The sequence below is a fragment of the Corvus kubaryi genome, unplaced genomic scaffold, assembly GCF_017639235.1.
Source record: "Corvus kubaryi isolate FWS band 111438036 unplaced genomic scaffold, C.kubaryi_AGA036_p1.0 split3-73, whole genome shotgun sequence".
Taxonomy (NCBI): domain Eukaryota; kingdom Metazoa; phylum Chordata; class Aves; order Passeriformes; family Corvidae; genus Corvus; species Corvus kubaryi.
In genome coordinates this window covers 47,119,497-47,135,847 of record NW_024582091.1, presented here as the reverse complement: position 1 = coordinate 47,135,847, position 16,351 = coordinate 47,119,497, and the positions used below count along the sequence as shown (strand labels likewise).

Sequence of the window (16,351 nt, the reverse complement as noted above, 5' to 3'; positions counted from 1 at the left end):
GTTATGCTGTGGGGGAGGGGGGGAAATAGAAAAAAGGAGAAGAGGAAGACATTTTTTTTTTCCCTCACAAAATGTGGAAATGTAGGGGGGGGTGTGTGTATGTATATAGATTCCAGTAAGAATCAGTTGTTTTCATAAGCTGCAACAGAGAAGTCTGCAGTTCTTTTGTACATCAGCAGCATGGAGCATGAAATGCATGTGTTCAAAGCTTCTTACTCAGCCTATCTTGTGTCAAGCTTATACAGGGTTGAGAATCACTGATACTTGTTTGTTCGTTGTAAATAAAACAGTATTTTCCCAAACTGAGACAGAAATTATTATGAGACAGTCCATTACAAAAATAAGTAATGGGGCATCTAGAAAGAAGATGCAGTGGGAACATCAGATCACAGCTGTACCAGGGTTTGCCTCACTCTGAATGTCCAGGTACATTAATCAAACCTTTCTCTTTCGAGAGAGACCACTGTGCTGTAGGCAGTTCATGGTCTGCCTGGTCATTGCTCAAGCACCCTGCTCTTCAGCACTTCCAGCACAACTGTTTCAAACTTTGTTAAGCCATTCCTGACCTCTCAGACAGATAGGATGATATACTTACACAAATACGTTTTGTGCGCAAGAAACTTAGTTTATTTTGCTAACTTTAATACCAAGTTAAATATTTGACCCTTTTGCCTACAGTTGCTAAAACAGGGATTTACCACAGGAAAGTGAGACCACCTCTCAATGTGCTATCAGCAGCATTTACTGCAATGCTTAAGCACTGGGATCATGAGAGTGAGCTGTACCATCCCTTCTCCCCTTTTCCAGGCTCCCCACACCACATCTATGTCTGAGCCCGTTGCTAAAGTAGCTCTTCTCTCCTCCTATAGCAGCTAATTTTGAATCAGTTTTTAACACTTTTGCAAAATCAAAAAAACAGCTATTTAGGAAATTAGGTTTTTGTACTGAGATTCAGAAATGAACTGTTTCCCTATATATCTGAAACAAGAACTAGGCAGATCTATCTAACAGTAAATTCTGTGTGTAACTCTTACTGTGGGGCAAATCAAAGCTCAGTCACCAATGAGGCACAGGCCTTGCTTCTTTCCCTGAAGATTTGAGAGATTACCCACCTTTTTGCCATAAAAGGTATGAGTTCATGTTTTTTAAACTTTCATCAGACTGTTTATATTTTTCCCTGCTAGAAAATGAAATCTTAAATAGGATTGGGGAATTATTCTAACCATATTGTAAGAAAAGCTATTTCTACAAAGTACAGTCAATTTCATTAGCTTGCTACTGACTATTCTGATGCTGAAATTTCCTGAAAATGCTCTTTAGAAAAGGTAAGAGGATGAGTCCAGTCAAAATCCACAACAACTGGCATAATTATTTCTGAAATTGAGTTTAAAAGTCATCTTCCACAGCAGAAGAAGGTAGCATTGGCAGCTTTAAAGACACTTTTTCATTGAACATTGAACTGGCAATTTTTTTTTTGTTCTTCTAGATAGGAGGTCTGTCAGTCCTGTTGGGAGGGTGACAAAAACAGAAGTAGCATTCATTGGCCAAGGACAGTCCTTGCAAGCTCCTAGTCTGAGGCTGCAACCACAGCTTCTCCTACAAAAACAATTAGAATTTAAATTAATGACATGACAAGGAAATACAGAAATTCACCTTATTTCACAAGAAATTTCACACGCTGTACTTCTCCCATTCCATGTGGAAGTTACCAGCTGTGTGCAGTTACGAAAAGCTGTTGTGCCCTGATGTTTTGCTTTGCAATCTGCAGAACACAAAAAGCTCCTGCTATTAATGTTGAGACTCCCTCCCTTTCCAGGTTGCTGCCATCCTTTCTGAAAGATAGCACCAGCTTTTTCACTTCCCAACAGCTCATCTATTTAGGAGTAGAGCGCAAACATGACATTTGAGATAAGGATGTGATTAAGAGGTGCCTTAGTGGTTCATGAGTTCTAGCAGCTTCACAAGATTTGGATAAGGCCTTTGCTGAAGGAAAATCCACTGAGATTTTGAGGACAGCCAGCCTACCAAGGCTTTTCAATTGTAAAAGCATGGGGACCTGTGTTACAGTGGAGCATTATTGTAGTCTATTTATTAAAATGACATACAGAAATAGCATGTTTTTGAGACTTGGTAAGTTTGGTTTTTTTAATGCAGTAAAAAACCATACTTGTTTATATTGATCATGAGCACCTTAGGAGAATGTTTACACTTGAAGGAAGATATCTTTGTCTACCCAAAGCAATTCTGAAGTTTTTTTCAAAAATTGTTTTAAAACTGGGAAAGATGGTCATATTAAATCAATCATATGAGTAAGTAGGGAAAAGTGCATCCTTGACACATCTTTCAGTGCTCTGAATAAGAGAATTACAAGTGTGTGAATAAAAGCTCATATGTTCATATGACATACAATTGAGTCAGTGTCTACTTGGGAGACAAATTTAGTATTACTTAATGATCCCATAAACCTTTTTATTAAACTATTTTATGATAATTCAGTGACATAAAATATAAAAAGCCAAGACCATTTGAGGCTTCAAAATACTTCAGGAGAAACACAGATTATGTTTCTTTCCAAATCCACTGTTTCCTATGCTATGTGGGAAATGGAGTAGAAAGTAATGATAAAAACTTATTTCCACTTTTCTTAAGATTTATATAATACTGGTATATAGTTGCTGCATGTCTCTAGGGTCTTGATCAGCAAGACACCTTTAGTCTCTTGCTAAGGTCCGTCTTTATTTGAATCCCTTTCAATCACTTGCTTAAACTTTATGCTGTGTTGAAACCTGAGACAAAGAAAGGGTTTAAGTGTTTCTGGACAGGTATAACTTGCTGAGTTGAGACAGGAAACCTACCTTGAAGTCCAAACAAATGATTTCCCTGTTCCAGATACAAATCAGGCATGAATATTTTTATAGTAAAAACCCTTGCAGAATGTCTTACAGCTCTTTCTTTTCCTAGCTACTGATTTTAACCTCTTCTGTCTCAGTGACTTCAGCCACATCCCTTTCCTTTACACATTTTATAAATGTGAGAAGTGAGAGTGCAAACTGCAATATACTTAATCTTATTATATGTTAACACGCAAGGTGCAATAATTATATTGTGTTTAAATTTCCCTAAATGTGCAGGAGGCTGTTGGTAGGCGGCTAGTATATTTTAAAAAATAGCCTGAAGTACTCTCTAAACCTAAATGTTTCATGGTATTAGATTTCTCCGTTTTCTTCTGGCCTTCTGCCCCACTGCTGTAATTACCTTAACTTATCACCCAATAATAAAACTCTCTGAACAAATCCTGTGCCTGCTATTAAGGAAAATTAAAGCTTAGTACAAATTCTCTGCATTCTTTCTTCTCTTTAGCGGCAGTACTTGACAGCTTGCATGGTACAAATGAAACAACAAAGCCCTTAAGCCATCCCACATTGAAAAAAAAGGCTACTCAGAGCTTTCTAATGCTGATAGGTATCAGAGTCAATTTTGAAGAAGAGGGGTACTGGATCCCCCTTTTCAGTGGAAAACTCACAGAATCGGTCATGTGAGCTTATATACGCACTGTACCAGTTTGTTTCCTTCTGGGTCTCATGCAAGCCCTTGTAAGGAGAAGGCAGCTCTGATTCCAGGTCCATTATGTCCTAGAACTGTCTGAGATTGCCAGCAGAAGTGAAAATTGCAGGAATACATTTCACTATGTAACCAGTTGTCCTCTAGCTAGTCCATCAGAATCCTCAAGTTTCTGTTCTACTTGTGTGACTTTCGAGTTCCAGATTGAGCTATGTGTCAGTCATAATCTCCCATGGTTTCACCTTTCTGTGGGAAAAGATCACTTGTGTGTACCCACAGTTAAAAATTTCTCTGTATCATAGGACAAAACATTAAGAAATACTAAACTTCCAAATCATCAGTGCACTAGCATTAAGAAAGGTCATCTCTTTGCCAAGGTAAAATTCTCAATACAACTAGGAAAACCAATACAGAAAAGAAGGTGGTCATTTGTGAAAACAATCAGCTACCACCGCAGCTGTTTTCAGCTATGACAATGTCACACAGAGGTAGAAGAGGAAATTGTGGTAAGTTTGTTAGGAGATGCATGACATACATATTTAAAGGAATGCATTCACGTCCAAAAAATTTAGTGTTAAGTTGTTAGCACTTTTTTCATCTCAAGATCTTCTGATACATAACAAAATACCTTAAAACTCCACAAAACTCTGTTCTTCTTTCAAGAGGGTGTCCATTCTACAAAATACACACAGCCCTCTAGATCACAGCCCAGAAACTGTAACCCCAGCTAAGCCAAACACGAATTTGTACTTAGATTTAGGCATAGGAAAGTTTTGTTGGCTTTATTCAACTCGCTTAAAATTAAGCATATGTTTTAACACTTTACTGGATTAGGGCCCATGTCAGCAAAATAAATTTCTTGGGAAGAAGTAATAAAAATGTAGGTTGCAGTGAGGGACAGCAGAACCATTCACAGTTACAGAAGCTTTAAAACACTGGCTGGTATTTATATATTTAGAAAAGAAATCAGGCATTAAACAAAACATTTTAGATAGCAAACTAATTAGTCTGCTACAGAAGCACTTTTTTTAAAAATTTCATTTGAAGAAAAACTTTTTTTGCATCCTTGGATCCCCAAAAGCAAATTGATTTGCACATCAAGGAAAAACACTTTTTGCAAGCACAAGTTTCAAATGCAATTTTCCCACTGTTTAGTAACAGCCTCACTGTTCCAGATATACCATTGCATTCCCTGGAGAAGAGGACAGACAGGAGGCCAAGCTTTTTAAGCACAGTTTCATTACACACATGCACCTGAATTTGCTCATTCAGGTGTACATAATTGCAAATACACTATAAATGTCAGCTAACTAATTCTCTTGTATGCATTGTGCACTGATGTGTATTTATTTTTAATGCTAAGAATCTCTCTGAATATTTGATGTTGTAGGTCTGTCCTTTAGAGAGAACTTACATCATTCTCAAAACCAAAAGGAATACAATTCTACCAGACTGTGTCCATGTTAATTTTAATTTTTCCAGCAAAACCTTTCTGTTGCTAACAACAGTGGGGCAAAGTATGAATTCTGGTGTAGCTATGGCATTTAAAGCACAGGGCTATCTGTCATCGTTCAGAACTGCTCTATCTTGTGTGAAGGGCCACACACCCTTCAGGAAACACAGACCAGGGAGGGGCAGTGCTGGACTTGCCCTCTATGCAATGAAGCAACACTTGGATTGAATTGAGCTCTGTCTTGGGTGGATGATGAGCAAGTCAAGAGTTTATGGGTTGGGTTTAAAGAGCAGACTGATAAGGGTGACCCTGTGTGGGTGTTTGCTGCAGGCCATCTAATCATGGGGAGGAAGTAGATGAGGCCTTTTACAGGCAGTTGGAAGCAGCCACAAAGTCACAGGCATTGGTTCTTGTGGGGGACTTCGACCACCCTGACATCTGCTGGAGGAACAATATGGCAAAGCACAAACAGTCCAGAAGGTTTCTGGAAAGTGTTGACCACAACTTCCTGACACAGGTGCTATAAGAAAAAACGAGTAATGGTGAGCTGTTCAACCACGTACTAGCAAAGAGGGAAGGCTTTGCTGCAGATGTGAGGGTTGGGGGCAGCCTTGGCTACAGCGGCCGTGAGATTCAGTGTGTTGCACGGAGGAAGAAAGGCAGCAAGTAAGAATGAACTGTGCGCTTCAGGAGAGCTAACTTTCAGTGGCCTTCTTGGAAGAATCCCATGGGAACTGGTCGTGCAGGGAATATAGTTCCAAGACAGCTAGTCAATATTCAAGCACCACTTCCTCCAACCTCAAGGACAGTGTATCCTTAAGAGCAAGGATCATAGAATCATACAGGTTGGAAAAGACCTCTTGGATCATTGAATCCAACTGTTAACTATCACTCACAAGTCCAGCATTAAACCTTGTCCATAAGCACCAGATCTACATATTTTTTGAATTTCAAGGGACAATTCTGTCACTTCCCTGGGTTGCCTGTTCCAATCCTTGACGACCCTTTCACTGAAGAAATTTTTCCTAATATCCAATTTAAACCTCCACTGGTGCAACTTGAAGCCATTTCCTCTTATCCTATCACTTGTTACCTGGGAGAAGAGATCAGCCCCCCTGTCTATAGCCTCATTTAAGGTAGTCATAAAGTGTGATAAACCTCCATTTCTCCAGACTAAACAACCCCTGCTCCCTCAGCTGTTCCTCATAGGACTTGTGCTCCAGATCCTTCACCAGTTTTATTTGCAGAAATTGATGCATGGGAATTTCCACCTGAACACGACAAAGAACTTCCTTACTCTGCAGGTGACTGAGCACTGGAACAGGTGGCCCAGAGAGGTTGTGAAGTCTCCCTCCTGGTGATATTCAAGAAGTGTCTGGACAAAATCCTGTGCCATGTGTTCTAGGACGACCCTGCGTGAGCAGGGAGGTTGGACAAGATGACCCCCTGTGGTCCCTTCCAACCTGACCCAACTCTATGATTTTGTGATTCTGTACTTTGAAGCACCAGTGGTCACAGCAGGATTCTGCATTAATACTTAGGCTGTTCCCAGCAGCAGTGGAGCTGTACCAGGAACCCTCTCACTAATATCCTTGCACAGAAAATGTGTTAGACTTCCACAGTAAGTGTAATCTACTCCTTTAGCATTGCTTCACACCTGAATCACCAGGCAATGAATGTGCATTGTATTTTCTGCCTTTTCAAAGGGAAAAACCTTTATTCAGAAAACATCATAATTTGTTTTCAAATTAGGTCTTTTACTGATCTTTAGTAGCTTTGTCCTTGTAGCCAGTCTTCCAAAAGTGCAAGGTTGCTGAGTGCACAGCCTGCAAGTGTTTGTGCTCATTCTGCATTCCCAGCTACAGCCCCAGAGCCCATTGAACAGTTTCAGATAGACACATTTCTAGTTCAGGATTTTTTCAGAAAATAAGTGTCTGGGCTGACAGTGATGTCCTTACAAAAGGGAAGAATGAAGATGGATCTAATCTCACCCTTTTGACACATGAGGGAATCTGTTGGAAACACCAGCCTTGAGACACAGGCAAAACAGGTTTCATTACTCCACTGTTAATAAATTCCTGATTTCATGGGGTTTCACAGATCTGGATCCACAGTCCTCTTTTCATATCTTATTTGCATGGCCCACTGCTTAGTGAAGACCTGGTCATGGTCCCAATGCCCTACAGAATAAACAAACAAACAAACAAACATTAAACAGTAAATTTATTGACTGCATGAAACTTATGAGACCACAGATGGCAAGAAAAAATGGCTCCAAAGGAATGTTTTGTCCATTAAAAAAAAAAAAAATCCAGCCTTCTTCCTACCTCTTATGTCAGAGGTTCCCTTTTCTTCAAAATTCACCTCTTCACCAACTCTTCTGAGGTCCTGTGTTGATTTCTGCAGTGTTGTATACAGATACCACTAATCAGGTTAAAGTTTTTAATAATTTTTAAAATTGCACACTTCTAGTAAACCCCAGAGCCACCTGTTCAGCTGGACATAAGCACTGTGCAATCCGTAATATCATGGAGAATAATGACATATGAGTCACGTCTCAATTCCACTGTATGGCTGTCATCTGCTACTGTTGAACAGGAGACCTGAATGCAAATTAGAATTGTGCAGGTTTTGTGCTGAGATGGGACTGCAAAGAAGCCTTAGCACTTACCTGCACATTGGCTGAGAGTGTGGGAGAAAGGAAAGTTTGATTTGTTGGCAACAGCAGCAATGTTGAGGCTAAGTCAAGCTGAGCAGCCAAGCTAAGATGTGCTGACCTGTAAGAGAAACCAGCCCCAGGGAGCAGGCTAAGGTACGGCATGGCCGGAATCACAGTTCAGGTTCACCAACAGTTAACTCAGCACTGTGTATTTAAAAGAGCTGTAGTAATGGAACCATAAAAACTCCCACCAGTTGAGATCTCAGTTTGGGAGCTTCCTAATGCATGACATATTTTAAAGTTTAATCATCAGCCCTTCTCCAATCAAAACTCCTACTCATTTCAGTTAATCTTTGTCAGAATCTGTCCCAGTAGTAGGCAACGCTCTGCAGTTAAAGCAAAAATAAGTTTCTAATCCCAGAAATGAAGTTCTGAAATAGTCTTCCACCAGTAATGGTGAGTGAAAACTAGTTTAAAAATGTAATAAAATGTAATAAACATGTATTACTGCAGCTTTGTGGAACAACGTGCAATGAACCATAGAAGTCTCATCTGGTTCAATTTCCTAACTACCAAAATCAAGTACCTAGTAGTAATCTGAAATTTGTACATGCATTGAACTGTTATTGATTAAAATAATTGTCACTAAATATTTATTTTAGCGAGACCATCATCCTCAGGAAAAAAAAAAGAGAAGGTTTAAACCAATGTTAGTAACTTTTTTTATATATCATTTTTCAGCTTGCTTATAAATACTTGATGCCCAAAAGCATAAACAGACTTTGTTTCTAATTTAGAAAGTTTCATCTTATTTTTTAGGAGTAGTGTTTCCATCCAGAAATCTTGCTGGAGTACTATGCGCAAATTTTCGTTCTGAATAAGGAAGGCCTACAAAGGCAATGCATGCATTAAATTGCCAAAGAACCTGTGCATTTTTGAGGCAATAAATATTCGAGTAATTAGTGTGTTTCAAAGGAACTTTGGGATTTTACAAATCAGTACTTTTATATCTAAACTAGCTTTTATGCATCAGCTTATATAGGAGAGAAGAAACTCCAAAATAAAATACAGGAAAGGACTCAGAAAAGAAAGCAGGTTTTAGTTATTGTTTTGATTATGATTATCCTAACCCTGAAAAAAAACCAAACGAAGATCACAAGAAAACAAAACAGGTGTGAAAACTGTTAAACGACGGTGTTAGGGTAATGCAGCTGAGACTCATAAGGTACCTGTATAAAGAACAAGTAACACATGTGCTGCACAAGAGTTGAGTATTAAAATATCTAAGTCAAGATGTCCGAAATAATTGGTTTCTTTTTGGTTGTTCATCTGTGATAAAACATTAATTTATCCAGCTTTTAGTTTATGAATGTGTAAGTCATTAATTTTGAGTTGTGATTTCATCTAATTTAATCTACAGCCTTTCTCATACCTGCAGCATAAGTCAATTTGTAGTTTGCAGCTTAGACAATGCAGCTTCAAAAAAAGAATTATACAGAACACATGGCCATGTAACTGGGCAATTTAACTACAAGTGCTCTCTGTTTCTTTGAGGCATGACAAATTATAAAAGAAAATTATATATATGTAGTCACCATGAAGCAATGTAGTCATGAAAAAACAATACCGGGTATCATTTCAGAGCGGAACCAAATAGAAATATTTGTAAAAGGGAGGAGAAAAAAATTGTAGCAAAGTGTGTAATTTTCTGCTGAAATGAAAGAACATGCAATCTTCAATGATGCAATAATATAATAGTGTACAGTGTTAAAATACCATGCATTGCAATAAAGGAGTTGGCTTGCAGATACTACACCTACGTTTCCTGTAAGGTGTTTTGTATTGCAGTTGTCTCTCTCAGAATAAGAACTTTCATGGATTCTTGGGAGAAACAGTGCCTTTTATTCATATGGATTTGTAATTCCTAGAGAAACAGTAAAAAGTGGACAATTTTGAAACTGCAATAATTTGATAAAATTTTTGAAGAAAAAAATTAGGGTATTACACTGGGAAGTACTTTTAGCAGTATTGTGGTGGCATGACTTCTAGGCACTGAAATTAGGCTGAAAATAGCTATTGAAATACAGTAGAGTTCAGTATCCATATCAGTTTATGTCTTCTTCAGATAATCCAGTGCCCTTCCTTTAAATATGCAGATCAGATAATCACTGTGTTCAAATGTACTCTTAAAACATTTTGCTGAGCAGAGCTCCAGTGTCCCTGTAATGTAGCTGGCAGAGATACCTTCTGATATGGTTACTTGGCTAAGTATTAAGTTCATACAACTTTTAAGCTTTGTACTTAAAGGAAAATATCAGTAGTTTGAAAAAAACCCAAAACACCACCTTGTTTAAGAAACCAGTTATGTATATTAAGAAGCCTCATTACTGTGTTTTTTAAACAAATAATAAACTTTTTAAACTCCACAAAAGTCAGCAGAGCTGTGAGCATTAATTCCTGGTTTAGTGCTAGGTAAGAGAGCATTTCAAATGTAAATCTGAAGGCTCTTGGTCCTTGACCTTGTGGAGCTGACTAGTGTAGATTGTAGTGAGGTCTTGTGTTCATGGCATAATAACTCCAGGTATTATTGGGCAAAATTGTTCAGAACATCATCCTGGCTGCAATGCTATGCAGACCACCCTGTGCAAGCAGGAACTCTTCCACCTGCCTTATAATAACCCATGCAGAAGTTGAGGCAGGAACACAAAGCTGCAGGAAGTATCAAGCAGCAGTTTGTGGTGCACAGCTACAACCACAGCTGGCTCTACAGCCCATCTCAAAATAGAGCCCTCATTAATCAAGATAATTTTATGAGCAGAGTTCTTTCCTGTCTCTACTCAACACATGGTACCTGGACTGTGGTGGCAACAGGTGCCTTAAAGATACCCTACTTAAGAGTGATCAGCAGATACTGAAAGCAGTACCATGTGTCTTTTAATCATGTTGCATAATGCCCAGCAGTTACCTGTGTGTGATCTAAAGCAAGTACTGTTTATATTCCTGCCCTGGCAAGGTAAAGAGGGCATTGTCATATCTTTCTGGTAAAAACAGAAAATAAGAAGTAAGCAACAGGTTTCTGTCAGGTGTAATGCCTGAAATACTGTTAATAAAGTCATTTACTGAGGATTGTAATTCCTAACATTTTAGTTCTGTAGGAAGATGTCTACCTTTAAAGTATTTACTTATTCCTGTGGTAAGAAAATTAAGTGCTATCCACCTAACTCAGAGACGTTACAAATGCCTTAATGAAAAGGCAAGCACTAGGACAGCACAGCAACAAACTGATTTGTTACAAGCAAATCTATGTGTAGAAAAACCTCTCCAAAACCACAAACAGCAGCAGAATTAACCTGGGCAAAGGCTGGGTCCTTCCCCCTGCTGCAAAACAGGTTCATTGGAATGCATGAAGAAAACCTGGTCCTGAATGGAAGCACATTGGGAGCATGGAGCCATTGCCTTTTGGCATGCATACAACACAAAACAACCTGAAAACAGAACCCCCCCTTGTCTCAACAACAGCAGAAGCTGGGAAGTAGGTCAAATGCAACACTGCGTTATTTCAAAATGCGTAACAGTTCCATTGCATGAATATTTTTTCTCTTCCATGATACTCTCAATGTAACATTTCTCCCTTCTACTAGAAAAAATTACAACTATTACTAGAATTCCTTTAGTTTCCAATATGTGGAAAACAAAAGAAATTAAATATTCTACTCATGCTTACTGGTTTATTTCTACAGGGTATTCTCCCTAGTAAGTTCCACTCTTCCACAAAGTTTCAATCTGATATTGAAATTTATGAACAAACAACTGTCCTTGTTATTTGTGCTTCTATGTTTCCCTTTAAAACTCAAAACCTCTGCCTTTTAATTTTATGGAGGTTTTTTTTTTTTCTTATTAACAGCTTATTTAAAACATTTCTACTGAGGGCCAGTTCTTGCTGATCACTCACATTAGTTTGTTTCAGTTCTTTGTTTCAAAAGTGCCTAGCTGGTCCATGTTCTCATCTTCATGAAATGATCCTTTTCTAAAACAGGAAGAACTTCAGAGTAAGCAGTGTCATATTAGGCTTTACAAAGAAGAGTAAAGTCAGCAAGATACAGAAAGTAATCTTGCCCTGCTCAGCACTGGCTTAAGTGAACCTTTCTAGACAGTGAGTGCAACAAAAGCATTGCAATAGCTGGAGTTCACACAGTTCCACCTTTGGAGACATCTACAAAGAGCTTAATGTACAAACATGTGTCAGGAATGCTGTAGGGTATAGTTCATCCCTCAGGGAATAGATTAAAATGCTTCTCTAAGCCCCTCTCCAGGCCTATTTCTATTACATGTAATTCTGGTTATACAATAAAAATGTGTATTAAAAATGCAAATGTTTTTATTAGTTTATCATAATTTTTATCCTTGTGATCAACTCGTTTATCTATTTAAAACACTACCATGTTAGAGATATGCAAAAGAATGCTGTCCAATGTAAACAGAAAAAACATCTGCATTCTTACAGAGTCCTATGGCTCACAAAAGGTTATACCTCTCTTCTCTACATCTTCCTTCAGAGTAACAGGTGATAAAGGAACAAGTCACTTCATTTTTTAATGTTATTTTTCATAACATTAATTTCTTAATGTTATTTGGTATTAGAAATTATCATCTCAGGCATTATCAGTTAGAAGACTGGTCAACAAGTATCCCAGTTCCTGTATTCCAGTTTAGAAAAAAGGATTGGAAAGGATCGCCTGGTTCATCAAGACTGTGTCCCTGTTACCACAGTCAGCCTTGTAGTCTATAATTTATCAAACTTCAATTTGTTTGCAAAGTTCTATCTTAAAATGCTACTTCCATTATACTGACTAGGCAGCTGCTACCCTCTCCTCTGATGTTTCAAAATTTCTGATGTTTTCTAAATATATTTATTTAGGGCAGTTTGTACTACTGCACTCTTGTGCCAGTACTGACTTTCATGTTTCTGTCCACCAGAGAGGGAGATAGCAATCCTAACCTCTCTTTGGTTTTAGGTTAAATTTTTTTTGCCTCTTCTTTACCCAGTCCATTAGCTACCTTTCATTTTCTCCTATTAATTTTCATCTTTAATACATTAATTTTTCTTTTCCTTGATGTGTTCTTCAACATCCAAAGCAGTTGGTTCTAATGCTTTCCTTATCAGCAAGACCTTTACCACTGGTAAAGACATATACCTCATCACTATTATATAATCTATTCCTAAAGTATATGTTGGATCTTATTTTAAATTTTTCTCAATATCTTTGGTTATATTTCCTTCAATATTTACCAGTCTTGCAGAGGGTTGAGATATGATCAATGGATCCAACTGTTTACATTGTAGTCTTGCTTTATCCTAATTATAGGCACATGTTTGCTATTTATGCCCTTTCCTTACTATCTGACCAAGTCAGAGCCTCTTATTCAAAATCTTTACTTTTGGATCCCATTTCACATGCTAGTTCTTCAAATATAGCGATTATTTTAATTTATTATCTCTGCCCCACCCTTCAAATGAGCATATTCAGGTCTTTCAACTTTGCTGCTATCTTAGGTGTTCTCATTTTCATTTCTCAGTGTTGAACGCCCTTCTCCTTAAATGATTTATTTCTCAGTAGCTTAGAGGCAATACAATTTCTTACCTCTACTTTTACTCCCTTTACTTGTTTCCATGCGCTCTCTCTCCTCAAATTGTTGGTTATCGGCACTTATTTAAACCAGCGGACACAGCTCCATTTTGTGTAGTAGCCTACAGCATTCACCAGGAAAGAATCGACTAGGATGTGGAGCCCTCCTCAGCCAGGGAGGGCCCAAGTCATTCCTACATGCATGCTCTGATCACCCATGCCACTACAGGAAATTCTAATGTAGGGCCTCCTGCATCCCACCTGGTTCCTGAGTTACTGCATAGTTCAAACAAAAAAAAAACAACCTTCTTCTTGGCACCCAAAGTGGAAGGAGAAAGAAAGAGCTTGTGTTTAGAGCCCAGTGTCAGAGGTTTTGGCAGAGGTGATATCTGAGGTGTAGTCCCCAGGCTGGTAGTGCATTTCACTCTGAGGGAGAGCAGTACACAGCACTGGCTGTCTGTACCAGCTCTTTATGGATCAGATGCACAGAAGTGGATGATGCAAGATGAGATTCACAACAAAACACTGAATGAATGGTAAATCTCAATCCCATTCACAGTTCAGTGCCAAATGATGGTGAGGAAGAGAGAAACCTGGCACTGTGGTGTAAATTAGCCTGCCTTCAGATGGAGAGGCAGGCAAAGAAACTTACCAAATTACTTCATTAGCAACAATTTGCTGATAAAACAAATTCAACAGAACTTAAAGAGAAGCTTTATGGCTGTGGACTACATGACTTTTCTAACCACTTCAAACTCCCTAACCTCTGCAGCTTGCCTGTCTGTAAAGGAGCAGTATCACCCTAGCAGACTTTATGTAACTGCTACTCAATATTGCATTAAGCTTCCTCCATCTGACATGTAAAACTTCCACCTGCTCAGTCACCCAAGTCCTGACTTGAACTAATGACTTTTGATACTGCTGGGCTATATTTGCTCCCAGCAGGCTGATAACAAAGTGTACAGAGCATTACCTGATCCAATTTATGCTATAGTCTGAGATGATAATTATTTTACACTGGCTGGTTTTACTTAGCAGCAGAATCAGTTTAAGTTTGTTGCTGTCTAGAGAAGAAGGAAAATGCAAATGCAGTGAGAAATTCATGTGCTGTGGTGTTTTAAAATGCCAGAGAGCCACTACTGTATCATTAGCTATAATTTTAAGCTTTGACAATGCTGTCAATGAGCCTTGGTATTTTGTCATTGCTGTACTATTTGAAAAAATCTGTTCCTCTCCATTGGCTTCTTCTTTCATCTCTGTGGTTGGCAGCCTTGTTATTTGTTTTTCTCTCTAATGGAAATTCTAGAACTACTGGTAGAAAGAAAAGTATCGCTATGAAAAAGACACGATTCTCCCTCCTTAAACACATCTCTCTTTCTCTCTGTTTAAAAATTAAGATTTTACAATGTAAATGAACACTGCTTCCTCCCCCTCCCAATTTGTTCCAAAGGCAACAGGAGCTTTTAAGACCTGTTTCTTCCTAGACTTACCACTGATACAATTTTGCATCACTGTGAAAAGTTTGTTTCTGTCCACTCCCTTCTTTTTTGCACAGAGATGTCTTCACAAATCTCCTGTTATCAGGCAGTGCTGAGAGTAGAGCAACTGTGGAGTCTCTTAATGCCAGGAAAGATGATCGAGTTTGCAGTGATAATGTGGAGGAATAAACAAAACATTGTAGCATGCTTTAAAGATTCATTCCTGCACTGCATTTGAGCATTTTCTGTGCCTGATCCACACAAAATAAGTATAAAATAGGCCAGCAAGTACAAGATACGTCTGTGTATTCCACTAGGGCAGAATAAAGCAACTCACAGGCTTTCTGTTTAAGCAGTTGTAATGCCCTGGTTACCAGGGAGGTTTCCAAGCTTCTGAATCTGGCAATTTTTTTTACTACTGTTATGCTTATTTAATCTTGCATTATTTTATTTAATCTTTGATCTATGCTCTAATCTCCCCCGCCCCTCCCTTAATGCGTGTCCTGTTCCTGCTACTGTATGCAGAATCAGCTTTCTGGGCGTTTCCTCAAAACATACCACACAGCTCACCTTGCTACGTGTAGATAACTCCATCTGCTCCAAAACAACTTGTATCTAAAGAGAAGTGAAGAGACAAAGAGCTCCATTCGCCTTGCTAGAAGTTGGTCACTGGAAATCCATACCAGCAGATCCACAGACCAGAAGATCCTTGAGAAAAAGTGGATCTGGCACTGCTGTGCTGAATTCAGTGTATCCATGTGAAACCAAGCCTCTCAGACAACCAGGGATACCTGCCTGGGGAATTCAGGTTGGGGTTACAAGGAAGCAGCTGTGGAGAAGCTCAACTGCACCAGTGGCAGCCATCCTGAGCAGATGTCAGCAGAACTAGAAAACCCTGGTTTTTCACCCGGGCTTCCTCAGGTGTGTTTTGTGGATGGCTCATTAAATTCCACTTCAGCAATGTTTTGCACTTTTCTTTTTGTATGTGGCACTGTACCAAAGGAGCAACATTTTTTAGTCGGTCTAGGAACTGCAGAAGAGAGGTGGGGTAGAATGTGGCAGCATCACCCTGGCTTCTCCTGCCTCCCAGGTCGTATACTGGTGTGCACTCAGCAGGGATTTTACCCACAGTCCAAGGGTCCAGTCCCCAGTGGATATCCTAAATTCAGTTCTTCCAAAGAGCAACTGGATACTTCAGTTCTGATTCACAGCTAATTGGATAACCAAAAGAATAAGCACAAACCTTGCAGGTGGCTTTAAGCCCATCCTTGGGACTTTGACTGGGGTGTGAAAATTTCCAAGAAAATGTAGAAAACAGAAGTTCAGGAAAAATGAGAAGGCATCATGCAGAAAATGGCACAAAGTCACATGCATGAGTGCTAGATTTCATCATCAGAGCTCCAATTTAGATTACAAGTTTGGTGATACTTTAGGTAACCACACAATTCACTATTCCCAAAGTTCTCCTGCCCCCATTCTCAGGAAGAATATGAACAACAGGCAGATAGGATTAAAACAAGTAGTGTGTAATGAAAGCCAACTTATTCTGTTGATATTAGCAAGGACTTCATAC

At 38.9% G+C, this 16,351-nt stretch overlaps 1 long non-coding RNA gene across 1 annotated transcript; it reads right to left on the bottom strand.

Moving 5' to 3' along the window:
* Window positions 1-501: 501 nt before the first annotated feature.
* LOC121659259 lies at window positions 502-15,083 on the bottom strand. The gene is made up of 4 exons (XR_006014236.1): window positions 14,791-15,083; window positions 7,342-7,414; window positions 7,006-7,194; window positions 502-1,596 (listed from the first exon to the last, which is right to left on the bottom strand). It is a non-coding gene; the product is annotated as an uncharacterized LOC121659259 (long non-coding RNA).
* Between the last annotated feature and the right edge of the window lie 1,268 nt (window positions 15,084-16,351).